Source organism: Mus pahari, chromosome 13 (genome assembly GCF_900095145.1).
Source record: "Mus pahari chromosome 13, PAHARI_EIJ_v1.1, whole genome shotgun sequence".
NCBI lineage: Eukaryota > Metazoa > Chordata > Mammalia > Rodentia > Muridae > Mus > Mus pahari.
The window spans coordinates 3402403-3417382 of NC_034602.1; the positions used below are offsets into that span (position 1 = coordinate 3402403).

The window sequence follows — 14980 nt, forward strand, 5'->3', positions numbered from 1 at the left end:
CAGCATGCTGAGTAGGCTACTCTTGACAAGGAAAAATGGTCCTTCTACAGGTTCCTCATCGGGGTTCACTTCATTCAACACTGCAGAATCCACACTTCAAACTTGCTCTAAAGAACTGTACTGTTCCCCTGTAGATTGTTCCCATTCTCTCCAAAGTCCATTTTCTTAGAATGATTTGAGCCCTGAAAAGAAAACAGACGTACCTGAAAGACCATGAATATTTGGGTTAAAACCCCGGTTAACTTGGGAGAGACAAACACTGCTTAAAAATAAAAGAATCATTGTTTCCATCAACATTGCTTCATTGAACATCAAATTATAATTTAAACATCTTTGAAAGGCATTATTAGGAAACTTAAAACATTATCAAAAGCAAGCAATTTTTTCCAAATTATGTGATAAATTTTATATAATAATTTCATGTGCATAACAAAAGTTGTCGTGCATGGTTGAAACTTAATCAGATGAACTCATCAAAAAAAGATCTGAAGGGCAAATACATGTGTGTAAGTTCTTACTCTTCACAAATCATAATCTATAAATAAATGCAAAGTGGACTAGAGTAAGATACAAATATTAAAGTAATGACTCAAAAAAAAAAAAAAAAAAACTCAATCAAGCAAGGTGCAACTGAAATCCTGAATTTTACAATACATCTTCCTATGTTCCCAAACCAAAGTCAACCTATTTTTAGGCATAAAAGATTGGGGGAACATGATAGATTGTTACTCAGAATGAAGAATGGAATGGAATAGTGATAAGGATAACTACTTGAATGCAGTTCAAAATTATTTATAACTGTATAAGTGGCTAGGTTGAAAAATATCTTATGCTTTGTTTACACGTTATTTGGGTAAAAGTAATTTATCTCATACTTTTCAAGCTCCAGTGTATTAACAGAAGAGCCATTCATGACTCTTGGTTTCAAGACATAAGATCATCTGTGTTGGAGAAAGTGTTTCTGAACTGTTAAATCTAATGGAAAAGGAACCGTTGGCTGACTGGGAAGAAGCTTCCTGTGAAGTTGTGACACTTCAGCAAGTAAGTCATGAGGCTTTATTATTCAATTACTGGGTTGAAGTGCATATTAAATACAGTAACACCTATCCAGCATGATTACAACCTAACCTTGTGGTTTAATAGGACAAAAGGATTAACGTGTCCCATTTAATGCTACAATTCTTATAATTAAATTTATAATATATATATGTAGATTTCCTACATGCTTAAAATACTTAAAAGTCATTCCCTCAACACAAACATTTTAATAAGTAGAATTTGCTTGTAATTAATAGGTTATAGTTCATTATATGTTATAGATATATATGTCATGGCATTATATATTTCTTTATTTCAATTTAGAAAGGTGAAAATGGTTGCTGAAAATTATTTCTTTTGATTTCTGTGATAATTGTGATTGTCACCTTGATATAATTTAAAATCACTATCCTAGCTAGGCTTACTATTATTTTGATGACATACCATGATCAAAGCAACCTGGGGGGGGGCGGGGGAGAGTATATTTCAACTAAGATTTGCAGGTATCTAGTTAACATTCCAAAACTGAGTAAAGTCAGGCACAAGAACTGAGTCAGGGCTGGAGCCTGGAGGCAGAGCTAATACAGAAGTCATAGAGGAGTGCTACTTATTGACTTGCTCATCATGGCTTACTCAGCCTGCTTTCTCATAGAAACCGAGACCAATAGCCCAGAGTAGCATTGCCCACAGAAGGCTAAGACCTTCCCACAAAATCACTAATTAAGAAAATGCCCTACTGCTAGATCTTATAAAGATGTTTTTCATTTGAGGTTGTATCATTTCACATTGACTTTTGTCAAGTTGACATAAAATAAACCAACATAACTGACCCATTATCAGCTTGACAAAAAATATTACTGTTAAGTCATAAGCCCTCCATTTTTATTCTTCCCCAAGATCACACCTAAATATCATGATTATAATATTTTTAAAGTCCTATAGTCTTTAAACATTTAAAATCAAACACTAGATAAGTCTCAATATCCAAGACTTTTAAAATTCAATCTCTCAACTGTGGGCTCCTGACAATCAAAAATAAAGTGTTTTCTTACCTGAAAGGTATTGAACCAAAACCAAACTGAACAAAGCAAAAACAAACTCCAAAAGTATAAATAATTCAAATGTTCAATTACTTGGTGTTCACTCATGGCCTTCTGGGCTCCTTCAAAGGGGTTTCTCCTCTAAGTCACTTTGACTGCTCTCCCATGGCAGCACACACAGCTTGTGTTCTAGTTTCTGATTCATTCTACTCCACTGATACTGTGGTTCCTGTGGCTATATCAAGACCACATACTGGCATCTCCATAACTTCTGTTGCCCCTTGCTGCATTTGGGCTGCACTTTCCTTTTCTCTTGGGCTTTTTCAGGAGACTCAGCCCTGTCATCCACTGCCATGATTTCAAAATCAGTGTCACCAACTTGACACTACCAAGTTTGACTCTGAGCATAAAATAAACTTTGCTCACTTCTGGAACACAGATTCTATGCGTTGACTTTCAGGAAATTTCCCAGAGAAGACTTTACTTCAATGATGCTAGTCTCCTCTCAAGGACCAGCCTTGACAATCAGGTACTGAGGTGGGCTGCATTGTTGGATGACCAAAAGGTGATGGCTTCTAGCAACTGACACTCTCTTACTGTTCTGGAGGCTATTGACTTGTGGCATTGAGGCTGATTGCAGTAGGGAATTAGGAAAAGAAATTTAATTACTTGCACTCTTTACTCTTTAACTCAGGGGCCATTCTTTCTGCAGACTTTTCTGCATGGCTTCTGCCAGTCTCTTCTTAATCAGAGCTGATTCTGCAGCCCTAGCTGATAAATATTTGTTGTTTCAGGAAAGCAAAGATTTTACTTTATTGATTCTGGTCTCTTGTTAATCACAGCTAATTCCTCAGGTCCAGCTAACCAGATACAACAGATTTGTCACACAAATTGTCCAGCAGAGTCTTTTCTTACACCTGAAACTTGGAAAGACAGGTGTCCGTTGTCTACACTTCCATCTACTTTCTCATCTTCCAAACTTCTACAGAATAGCTCACTGAAATCTCAACACTCAGTGAGTTTTCTAGCCGAAATTCCTTCTACAATTTTCCCCCAAAACAACAGGGTCAGGTCTATCACAGCAATACCTTACTCCCCAGGGGATTTTCTAGCCCAAAGTTCCATAGTCCTTCTGGAGACCCCCTGATCCCCCTAAAGCCACATGAATCTGGTCTGTCACATTAATACCTCACTGTTGGTGTACTAACTTCTGTCCAAGTTAGAGTACAGCAGTGATAAAACACCATGACCAAAACAACCTGGGGAGGAAAGGGTTTATTTCAGCTAATACTAGCAAGTAACAATGCATCAGCGAAGGAAGAAAGTCAGGGCAGAAATTCAAATGGCTAGAATCTGGAGGCAAGACCTAATGAAGAGGCCATAGAGGAATGCTGTTTTCTGACTTTCTCATCATGGCTTGCTCGCCCTACTTTCTTATAGAATACAGAACCACCAGCCCACAAGCTGCTAGACATTCCTCTATCAATCACTAATTAAGAAATTGTCTTATACCCAGATCTTATGGGAGAATTTTCCCAATTGAGGTTCTCCTTTGAGATTATTTTAGCTTGTGCCAAATGAATATAAAGCTAGGCAGCATGACACAAATATCTGGATAACTGTAGGAGGGATGTTTATATTAAATTAAGTAAGGAGGGAAAGTTCATTCTAACTGTGACAAGATCTTCTGTGTTGTAAAGCTCTGTACAGAAAGACAGCAGTCACACATTGTGCAAGAGCACCCATCACTCGCTGAATCCTGTCTTTGCCTACCAGGTAGCCATGCTTTCCTGCCACTTTGCCTTCCCTGTTATACTGCATTGCATTTCTTAGAACTAAATGGCAAAATCACCATTTATTTCTTCAAGTAGTTTTATCACAGCAATGAGACAAGTAAGCTTAGTAGTTAGTGGTTTTATATTTACCTCTTTATCCTTATTTACAAGAGAGGTTTAATAATACTTAATAATACTTCCTGCCATTCTACTATTCAAAGTGTCATACATTACTATTTTGTGAAGCCAAAGTGCTCAGGTCAGTGCTCGCTATAATACATCTCAACGTCCGTCACACACACTGAGAACTCTCAACGTGTTTCCTTAGTAACACTTTTCCATGGTACTCATATCACAATACATTGTGTGAGAAATGAGTAAACAAGATTGAAAGATGGTTCTTGTTGGTAACCATATATTTCTAAATAGTTCAGAATTTCAGATTGCTTTCAAATTATAAAATGTTCTAGACAAATTATTCCTGGCTTCCAGTCTGAATTACTTATGAGTAAAAGGTAAATGTCAAAAGCGCACTATCCAAGTACTTTTTGCTTTTTCACTGTCTTAAATGCAAGTACTCTCTCTGCCTTGTAAACAGTGATTTACTGAAACCATGAATTTGAGCTTTATGTGGTGGAGTAAAGACTAAACTTAGTTCAAGGATCATTTAAGAAGAAAATATTTGGAGAAAATTCGAGCTAACATTCTTCCAATAGTCATGAGTACATCTGTGTTCATAAATATCAAATTAATTTTCTGTTAAGAGCAAAGAAAAATGTTTCTTTTTACCTCCTCACTTGATGTTCACTGACATAATACTTTGAAATTCATGAGTAGGAATAATTATTTAATCACTGAAATTGTGCTAGAAACTAGAAATCTTATTAAAACATATCTGACAAAGATTATTAAAAAACACGCTGCCTTGAAGTAGTGTGGTTGCTGTGGATAGCTGTCTCCTGGCATGTAAAACATAGTTGATTACCAACCTTCCTGTCCTTGCCATGCTGACAGCACGAATAGCATTTACAAGTTCACATTCAGACCTAGAAAGATCTCATAATGTCATTTTTTTGTTTTCTTTTGTTTTGTTTTGTTTTTTGAAACAGTGTTTCTCTGTATAACCCTGGCTGTCTTGGAACTCACTTTGTAGACCAGGCTAGCCTTGAACTCAGAAATCCGTTTGCCTCTGTCTTCCGAGTGCTGGGATTAAATTAATGTGCCACCACGCCCGGCTTATAATGCCATCTGAACTAAAGCTTTACTTATTTAATCTATAGCTCTTGCCCTGGGAAAAGACTTCCCAAGCCACTTATGTTTGTATATTTGTTCTCAGGCTTTAGTAGTTTAGGAAAAAAATATGTGCCTAACATTCTTCCCTTTCCACAACTGTGTACAAGACTGATTATCTAGGAATTCAAATTATTTTAATGGTCTCTTTGATACAAATTTTGTAACTTAATTTATATTCCAAGGCAATGCTATTATCCATAAATTGTGCAAAATGATCTTCTTTAAAGAGATTATATTGGCAAGATAAAATTTCAAATATTATCCAAACTTAGAATATCTCTAGATTAAAAACTTCCTTAAAAAAAAACACTTGATATGTGTGCATGATCTATCTCTCATCTATTTATCTACTAATATATCTGTAAATGTACCATCTATCTATCATCATTCTTACCATCACCATCTATTGGTCTATCAATCAGTAAATCTGTATATTTCCTCCAATAAATGTATTTCCCTAGCATAGAATCTACAAATATCATAGAAAAGATTAATATATTGAAAATAAAAAGGTTCGTTGAGAAAAACTAAAACAATGAAACAATTCTGTCAATAGTGGATTAAAATTGGCAGATTTTTATCACATTGTACGTGAGTGTAATTTGAGATGAGTGAAAGAAAATTAGCAATTCACTTCATCTTCCAGATTGCATGAATCTCTCTCTTTTTCTTGTTTAGCATTTGCAAATATATTAGGCATCCATCCATCCCTCAACCTTATCTATTCTAAAATCTCATACAAATACTTAGTGCTTGAGAACTGTAACAATTCTCAGAACACATGGGAATCTGTGGCCATGCCTATCAAACATTAATTGATAAATAGAACAGGTAGCTCTGATGCAGGGCACTGCTGACTATAAGACAGAGTACATTTCATTTAAATTATGGCAAATTCTCCTGGTAAATGTGACCCCTTCTAATTATTTTTAAATGGTGATAAGATGTATATTAATGGACCCAAAATGTTATGTTGTTTGGAGTATTTTTCTTTCTTTCTTTGATTCTACATTTTTATTCTGAAAATATTTTAAATTAAAGATTTAACCTTTGTATTTTGATTTATTTTAGATAATGTGGTTGTTATGTCATATTTTGATGGATGCTTTAACTTTTTAAAAGTTTTGCTGTTCTTTTGAAACAGAGTGACTCACAGCCAAGACTGGATTCAAACTCAATAGGACCATGAGAATGGTCAACAATTTTACTCTTGGACTTCAGAACCACAGTTAAGCAAGATTGATTGATTAAGATGATTTCATGATAATCAATTTGATAAGTGAGACAGATATTAAGTATCTAATAGGAAGGTAGCATATTCAGAATGGATACACTGGACAAAGTTTATTATCCAGGCTAAATGGGCAAAATTGTGCAGACAGTGTCATGTTATACCAAACGACATACAGTTTAAATACTATGAATTGTTTTGTGTGAACTTAAATATTTTAGGCTACAGGTTATTGTTGGGAATAGAATCACAGAACCAAAGTCATGGATAAGGGCAGAGTATTGTATAATTGAGTTGAACATTTAAAGCTCTTTCTCTTATAAGATTTAATAAAACATACTACGTATCTAGATCACTAGCTGCGTAAAACTTTGAGGTGATGACATGGTTCAGTGACAACGCATCTGCTTTCAAACCTGACCTGAGTTTGCTTCAGAGTGATAGCTACAGTTGTGTTCTAATGTCTATATGTACACCACGGGTGTGTACATGTGGGTATGAGCAGGTAGGCACACACACACACACAAACACACACACACATACACACAAAGAGAGAAAGAGAGAGAGAGAGAGAGAGAGAGAGAGAGAGAGAGAGAGAGAGAGATTAAATGAAGTTAGATCTGTTATGGAAGTCCTAAGAATAGGACATTGCCTAACTTTCATTTCCTGATCTCCATACCCTTACCCAGATTTACTCAAGAGCTGTTTCTTGATTCAAACTCTCATCATCTTCAATCTGATGTCTTCCATTTTACAACCACATATGTGACTGAGATAGCACATCATAGTCTCAAATATCTTTGACCTCATTTAAGCAATATATTCATGTCTAGAGCAACCACCGAAACCTTAAAATTATCTATAATAACCATTCTCAGTCTATGATTCAGCACTAACCCCCCCAGGCTTTCATTTAATATGACTTTTAGGCCATCAAATCTACTTCCAACCTAATCTATATTTCCCAGTAGAGCACTCCAGATGGCATGTTCCTCACCATGTGTCTTCACATAGGGACCTGTCTAACCAGTTTATATTGGGATACACTTAACCAAGTCAGCTCTGTATTTGAGTTTTATGAAGAGCACAAAAAGTACTAGTTAGAAAGCAGAAATAAGAAATGACTGTCTTTACAATGACTATTCCCTAGTCTAGCTCCTTCTTAGACTATACCTCTATGATTTAACCTCAAATTTCCTTTATATTTAAAAAGAACATTGTCTTTATTTTCATTTTAAAATAGAAAGTTTTCCCATTTTCAACTTCTGATCTATTTAGACCTTGAAAAACTACATAGAAACATTTATGTTGTAAGTTACTATAAACTAAAGTACTCTTGTAAGAAAGCATTTTAAAGAATAAGTGAGGTGTCAGGGACAACCTGACACCCACCTGCTCCCACCCCAGGACGGGAGACATAAGTGCGACTGTGCCAAAAAGTTGCCAACTGCGAAGTTTGCTGTTCTTTCTGCCTCTGCCAGTCAAGATAGCCCGGGCACGCTCTGGGAATTTTGCTCACTGCCTTCCAGCCTCCTGCCGAGCTCTTTCTGACTCAGCCTGTGGCTTCGAAGTTTTTTTCTGTTTGTTTGTTTTGTTTTACCCTGTCAGTCAATCACTAATTAAGAAACTGCTCTATAGGCTTGACTGTTTATAGTCCATTCTTCTAGAGGCATTTTCTCAATTAAGTTTCCTTCCTTGAAGATAACTATAGCTTATGTCAAGTTGACAAAAACCTAGCCAGCACAGCAACATATACATAATCAAAAGTAGAAGTACAGAATGAATGAAGAAGACAATCAACACCAGCTTCTGGCCTAAACATACACAATATACATGCATCTGAATGGATACATATACCCATGTATATACATTAAGTAGAAATGAACATAAGGAGTTTTCCAAAGAGTTGGCATTTATTATTATAGTACATAAAAAATGAATCAGAGATACTATTTCTCTTTTTATACAATTTTTTATGGCAGGTTTTACTCCGAATATATTCATTTTCTAGAGAAGACAATATTCATAAACTTGCTCAGAATATTAAATAATATATAACAAATTATTTTAGACAGAATAGGTCCTAAATTTCATTGCCATTACTTATGATTATTTTTTTTAAGATGGAACCTACTCTCCCTTAAAGTAAGAATTTTACAGTTCTCATTCAATTCATATTTTGTTTAATATTCTCATAAATAAAAAATAGTAGATTTACTTTAAAAGAGAGAACAAATAATATCAATGTGAATACAAAGATAAGTAGAGATAGATGACAGATAAATGAATATTATATAGATAGATAGATTCATGCATAAATAAATGATATATAGATGATTGATATGCAGGTAGAAAGATAGGTGATAGATAATAGATAGGAAAAATGTAAATAGCAATCAATTCCATGTCAAATCAACACATTCAGTTCTTATTCTGTCAGTAGAGAAATGAACAATATAGAAGAGGAGGGATTTTTGCTATTCATTGACCGACAGAAACAATTTGCACAATTCTGCAAGCCTGAAAACACCCTCAGAAGAGCTGTGGAAGCATGTAATTAATTTCGGTGTATGCACATTGCACAGATAAAAAGAAGAGATACAGTGAAAAAGGCAAAAAGGACAAGTTTACGTACTAGACTCCTTCCTAATCCTATGGAGAAAGATGTCCTCTGCCTAAGAAAGAACAAGAGACTTTGGGAAGATAACCACCATACTTTACCCTTGATGTAAGCTCTGAGCTCCCTGCAAGCACTGTTTTCCAAATTGGTATCAGTTGATAGCACATCCAAGGTTTCACATATGCCAAGTCAGCTCTAAAAGTCATAGACACTAGAACTGACCTAATGCATGGCTTTAATTTCTAGTTATACTCTAGAACTAGACATGCTAGAGTGAGAGTGAAGAGGTGCAGAATTATCTCATGCAAATGGAAACCAAATGGAGAGAGGAGATACATTTAGAGTAGACAAAAGACGTTTAAGTAAATTTGTAAAGTGAAATAAAGGTGGTATATAGCTAAGTTTACTCAGAGAATGTAACTCCTATAAATATATATGCACCTAAACAAGTGAAGCAAGTATTAACAAATCTTAATGGGGAGAAAGACTCTCATACTGTATTCCAAGAGAGACTGCAATACCATACATAAATTGCAATGCACAAATCATTCCGCCACAGAAACAAATTATATGACTCAGGAGTAAACGGATATGATATACATACCAAGAACATCCTACCCAACAGAATCAGAGTACACATTGTTTCTTGCTTGCTAAGAAAACAAACACATTCAACAACTTAAGGATGTTGAAAGTGTATCAAGTAATTTTTGTGACCAAAAATGGTATGAAACTACAAGTAAGTAAAATTCTGCTTAAAATGGCTTCAAATGTTAGCTATGGTGTGCCCTGGTCTGTGATGCTCTGTGTCATTCACTGACATAAAAACAATATGGTAACACTGTTTTCCAGTATATCAGTTTAAATAACTGGAAAAACCTGTACACTTAGATTTTTTTTTAAAGCTACTTTTAATAAGGGTTCTCAAATGCTTCAAGCCTCTCCCCTAGAACCCACAGTCCAAAGAAAAAGGAGGAAAGATGGTCAATAAAGCAAGGAGATGTGGAGCAGTTTAATTCTTTGAGATGATTCCAATCTCCATTTGCCAAGATAGCAGCAGTCCAGTTCAGGAGTGTCTGGATACCAAACACAAATCATCAAGGGTGGCACAATTCAACAGAAATAGACAAACCTCTGCAGAATTGGCGCAAGTCAGCTGGAGCAACCAGAATCTACCGGGACACCAAAAGTTCTCTCCCCTGCCTCTATCAGTGAAACAAAGATCAGCAAAGGTGGGAGACCAACAAGGCTTTTCAAACCTAGCTATGTAAGTACACTGTTACTGTCTATTTATACTCTTTCCAAACACCACGTGTCATCCCATGGGTTCTGCATCAGCAAAATACCACCTGAGTCTACATCACACGATATATACAGAAACTTCCACTTCAAATACCCAAGATTTTGATGGATACTTTCCTTCAATGTTGAGCACCAGATAGGAAAGCACGGGCTTTGAAATGACCTTACCTTTTTACAGCAAGGAATGTTCTATTTATTACTATGACTGGCACTTAAGAAGTCTATATTAGCTGACCAGGCGATTTTACTATTTGACTTTAGGCAGGTCTCTCAGCTCAGTATGTATTTGGGGATAAAACAAGTATGAAATTTATGGAGCATTTCAAAATATTAAAATATCTTAATGTATTTAAAGTAAACTCCAAATAAAGAACAAATTACAAAGTATGGACATATGCAGATTTCCTGTAAATTTTCACTGCCCTAAGAGAAGGAAATTTAAGTAAGAGTATTTGGTACCCGGATGTTTCCTTAGTATGATAAATCATTCTGTTCTTCAACTCTATTTGCTAATGAAAAAGAAATGTTTCTTTGCTCTAATTTACTTCCAAACTGTAAAAATAGTGGCTCTCAATCTGTGGGTTCTGAACCCTTCGGGGTCAAATATCAGATATCCTGCATGGCTGTTATTTGCATTATAATTCATAACTAGCAGATTACAGTTTTGATGAAGCAATAAAAATAATCTTATGGTTGGGAATAACAACAACATGAACAACTGTATTAAAGGTTCACAGCATTAGGAAGTTGAGAATCACAGTATTAGAGCTTATAATAATTATCTACAGGTCAAACCAGAAATAATATTAAAACAAGTGCTCTGGGAATACACTGGCTGACTTGCCATAGAACTCTTAAGTTTTAGGTAAACCTTGTTCTAGGTAAAGATGTCTGATTTCAGGCAATTGTGAGCCTGATTTAGTATTTCAGTGCTGGGAATTAGACACATCTTATTTACTCTTCAATTAACTACTGCTTTTCAGGAGGCTTTTGCAAACTAAAGCAGTTAGCTCCTATATGACAAAGCATCTACTTGGAAATTCTTCTTGTTAAACTATAAAAACTTCAACTATCCAGCTAAATATACAAGATCCAAACAGATATGTTTGCAGAATGCTAACTAGTATTTGAATAATATTCATCTGCTATTGATACTACAACTGTTAAATACACAGTTCTTTTCAAGGAGAGAAAAACATTTAGAGAGCCATTAAAGTTAGGTATTATAGACTGACTAAAACGGTGTGTGTGTGTGTGTGTGTGTGTGTGTGTGTGTGTGTGTGTGTGCCTGCATGCATGCATAGGCTTTGTTTTCAAAATCATATAACCCTTTCTCTTTGATCAAATTCAAATCTGAATCTCTGAGATCATGTGCCAAGCTATATTAAATCATATGAAGCTAGTTCCAATGAAGAACTGCAAAATTGAGATGTCATTTCTCACAATAAATTTAAGTGATTTCTGCTACAAATGGGATATAAAAGTTGGCATAGCTACATGTATATTAATAGCATGCTATACATTCACTTATTTCTGTTTAATTTTAAAGCAACGCTTTCTATGTATGTATACAGGCAATAATATTTCACTAACATTCAAGTGAAGTAAATATCATATATTGAACAAAATTCCAAGATAACTCAATTTGAGTATATTTATTTTTGAGAACGTATTTTTACTGTTTTACTATGCATATGTATATGTATGTCTGTGTGGGGATATGTACAGGTGGGTACATTTAAATGAGGAAGTCAAAAAGGAACACAAGAAGCTCTGGAGACAGACTTATAGGTGGTTCTGAGCAGACTAATCTTGGTGCTAAAAGTGAACATCCACAATCTTCAAGAGCAATACATCCTCTAAATTCCTGTGCCATCTCTCTAGACCCCAAATTTGAGGTCATTTTATATTACAGAGATAACTCAGTGCCCAGAATGTATGTGTGTGTGTATGTGTGTGTGTGTGTGTGTGTGTGTGTATAAAACCACAAAATTTATCTCACTTCTGGAGATACCTTTCCCCTGTGTTTCGTGTCTAATAATCACTGACCGACGCAGTGTTCACTGCTCTGAAGCCTACTGCAGTCATCAACAATTTTCAGTGTTTACAACATAAATTCAGCTACCTAGATTTCTTTGCTTTGGGATGAAAATATTTTGATGAAATTTTCACTCAGAAGTTTGTAAATACTGGAACAAATTCTTATTAAAGATCAAAATATTAACAAAATTTTCAGAATTGACTATGTGCATCAGTATAATAAAAATAATGAAAAATTATTCAGCTAGTATGTCATTCTAGCTTTTTCTGTTTTCCCTGTTATGGAAACATATACATTGTCCATATTAATCTTATATAGATATGTTTCTTTTTTAACAATTTATTTATTTTATGAGAAAGAATGATTTTGTTTTATATTATGAGCAAGAATGCATTGATGTATGGGTACCATATGCATGTGGGTGTGAGGACTCCTGAAACTGGAGTTACAGTTGTGAGATACCATATGAGTCTTGGAAACAGAACCCAGGTCCTACGCAAGAGCAGCAGGTCCACTTTTATTTTGAATAAAATATGAACATAATTATTTATTGGGATACTCAATAATGAACATGTTATCACTGTCTTCATGTGAGGAAAAATACACCTGATGTATGTTGTGGGAGGAACAGGGTAAAGGCTCCCAGCACAGGTATCAAATGACTCCTCAAGATCATTTACCAAGGAAAGGATGTTTCCTTCTAACATTGTCTCTGCTGTGAGTTCCAGCCAAATAACCACAATTTCCACAGAATCCCTTTGACCTGATACTGCCTCAGATATGGAAGGTCTGATTACATACATCAAGAACACACAAGACATTAAAAAATGGCACTTGGACATAGGCCTAACATTACCAAATTTATTCAAATGATAAGGGACTGCTACCCAAAGAAAGTTCCTCAGTCATGGTAACATTTATGGAGAATTTATATCAAAGGCACAAGAGTCCAGTGTTGCTGTCATCCTACCCTCCACAGTGGAAGAAGTTTGCATATGAAAGAATGCACCATCCCTGGCTTAAGTTTCTCCTGGTTCTTCCTGTTATTAAATGGTAACATTCTGCCTTTCACCTGTCTTAAGTATCATTTAATTTTTTTAAAAGGAAGACTAAAAAATGGTAAAAGAGGATGAGGAGATGATGAAATAATCCCTGTTAAGACAAAAATAAAATAAAAATACAAAAACCAGATGTAGTACAATATGACAGAAACTGGGTGAAAATAGTACATGCTAACACACAATATGATGCACAAACAGGGTAGGGGTAGCCAGGAAAGAGCAGAGGCCACATACCAAGAGTCGTTCAATAGACTGCTAAATGGACTGGATCTGCTGCTTTAGTTCAGAGCCTTCTTTGATAAGGTATCAGAACAGGTGATGACAGTTCTGGAGACTTCGAAGGCATGGGCCTGTGGCCGCCTGTGGCCACAGATTACTGGGTTCCTGAAAGGAAAGATGGGGTTTTGGATAGGAAAGACTGCGAGAGAGATAACAAGCCAGGTCAAGTTCTCTGATCAAGACCAACGTTTACTTCTGAGTCTGAACTTATAGGGGGTGGGGGGACCCATCCTCCACCACGCCTGGATCTCATTGCTTTGTCAGGATAGTGTCAGGAGAACAGGTTTAGTCTCTCAGCTGGTAATGTCGTCTTGGAGGAAAGCTGCAGATGTGTCAGGACAATAGACTTTACCTAGGTCAGAAGACTCCACCCTAGGTGGGCTAGCAACTGTGGCAAGAGAGGTCTGAGCAGCCTGCTCAAGGCTGGGTCAAGGGCACACCAGCCCTTCCAAATAAGTAGGGGACACTTTTGTCTTCACACAGCAGAGGGGCAAGCAGGATGTTCTCCAAGGTCAAGGTCTCACATCTGCTGCCATCACAATGAACTCAGAGATGCCTTTGTTGAGGATTTTGGTGGCTTCATTAGCTCCTCTCCTTAGCTGTTTGTAGTTACAGGAGCTTTTTGGTGAGGTGGGCATCTCCGAGGGAATTGGTCTTCTAATTCACATCAACTTCCATCATGGCTGTGGGGCACCGGGCTCACCGCATCAAGTGCTCTTAAGCACTGACCCATCTCTAGAGCACCCAAATGATGATTTTCCTTGCTTGTTTGTTTTTTAAAATAGCTAGTATTTGTTTGTTAAAAATTGGTACAAGGACATATGAAAAAAGAACCCTTCTCTCTCTTTTTTCTCTGTTTCTCTTCCTATCTCTCCTTACTATTTCTAGAAGCATTTGTTCCTCTTTTCTCAAGAAAACAGCGCACTGTAGTACACAATAGGATGATTCTATTTTTTCTTTTTTTTTTTTTTAATTAGATATTTTCTTTATTTATATTTTAAATGCTATCCCGAAAGTTCCCTATNCCCTCCCCCTGCCTCTGCTCCCCTACCCACCCACTCTCACTTCTTGGCCCTGGTATTCCCCTGTGCTGGGTCATATAAAGTTTGTAAGACCAAGGGGCCTCTCTTCCCAATGATGGCCGATTAGGCCATCTTCTGCTATATATGCAGCTAGAGACTCGAGCTCAGGGGGTACTGGTTAGTTCATACTGTTGTTGCACCTACAGGGTTGCAGCCCCCTACATCTCCTTGGGTACTTTCTCTAGCTCCTCCACTGTGGGCCCTGTGTTCCATCCAAT

The 14980-nt window shown here is 36.3% G+C and overlaps 1 pseudogene; it reads right to left on the reverse strand.

The window, feature by feature from the left end:
• The window catches only part of LOC110330833, a 114382-nt pseudogene extending 100021 nt beyond the window's left edge, over positions 1-14361 (reverse strand).
• Positions 14362-14980: the final 619 nt, after the last annotated feature.